General features: G+C 39.1%; 1 protein-coding gene across 2 annotated transcripts in view; it reads left to right on the forward strand.

Annotated features, from left to right (window-relative positions):
* ZNF605 (zinc finger protein 605) overlaps positions 1–1409 on the forward strand; it is a 40564-nt gene that overhangs the window by 36022 nt on the left and 3133 nt on the right. The window lies entirely within an intron of this gene.

The raw sequence follows: 1409 nt of genomic DNA on the forward strand, positions 1-1409 counted from the left end.
GGAGGCGGAGCTTGCAGTGAGCTGAGATCCGGCCACTGCACTCCAGCCCGGGCGACAGAGCGAGACTCCGTCTCAAAAAAAAAAAAAAAAAGAATATCATCAAAAAGTCAATAAACTTTTAAAATATGCAATAAATGGTCTTGTAGAAATCACAAACAATTGTACTTATTGGATGAAAATATCTGTCCTACTATTACACAAAAAATTATTATGGTTAGGAGTAATTTCCAATGATAGCATTACATATAGATACAATACTACTTTATAGATTCAATTATAGGTCCAATTAAAGGAGGATGAATGTGAAGAAGTTAAATAAAAGTGTTGATACTGAGCTCTGGAGAACTCTTGGATAATTGCAAAAGGAAGTTTTACTGATGATGGTGAAGTTATTGACATCAGTGATTTAAATAATGATCCTGAATAAGAATATTTTATAAATGCAACAATAGTACAAAAATTTAACGTTTCTTATCTTTCAGGTGTAAAGTTGGTATTGTACATTTATTCTGCATTATGTCCCTTTTTCTATTATACTATTCAACAACATATACTAATGTTGCATTTTTATGTTTTTATTAATCACATTCTTAACTATATTGTGAAGCTTTGTAATGGTGTTGTACTTACCTCTTTTCTTCTCTGATCTTCTCATACTAAGTTCTGGACACATGGTAGATAATCGTAGATTATCTTCAAAAATGTAAACTAATCACCTCAATATTTGATTGGAAATTGCTCCAGGCTCTTTCATCTCATGATCACTGTTCTTTGAGTATATTTAATATTTCCTCATTTAAAAGTTCATGTATTTGGCCAGGCATGGTGGCTCACACCTGTAATCCCAGCATTTTGGGAGGCCAAAACGGGTGGATCATAAGATCAGGAGATCGAGACCATCCTGGCCAACCTGGTGAAACCCTATCTCTACAAAAAATACAAAAAATAGCCAGGTGTGGTGGTGCAAACCTGTAGTCCCAGCTACTCAGGAAGCTGAGGCAGGAGAATCGCTTGAACCCGGTAAGTGGAGGTTGCAGTGAGCTGAGATCATGCCACTGCACTCCAGCCTAGCGACAGAACGAGACTCCCTCTCAAAAAAAATAAATAAATAAGGCCAGGCGCGGCGGCTCATGCCCGTAATCCCAACACTTTGGGAGGCCGAGGTGGGTGGATCACGAGGTCAAGAGATTGAGACCATCCTGGGCAACATGGTGAAACCCCGTCTCTACTAAAAATACAAAAATTTGCTGGGTGTCGTGGTACATGCCTGTAGTCCCAGCTACTTGGGAGGCAGAGGCAGAAGAATTGTTTGAACCCAGGAGGCAGAGGTTGTAGTGAGCTGAGATCACACCACTGTATTCCAGCCTGGTGACTGCATGAGGCTCCATCTCAAAAACATAAATAAATAA

The sequence above is a fragment of the Colobus angolensis genome, unplaced genomic scaffold (genome assembly GCF_000951035.1).
Source record: "Colobus angolensis palliatus isolate OR3802 unplaced genomic scaffold, Cang.pa_1.0 Scaffold115, whole genome shotgun sequence".
Taxonomy (NCBI): Eukaryota; Metazoa; Chordata; class Mammalia; order Primates; family Cercopithecidae; genus Colobus; species Colobus angolensis.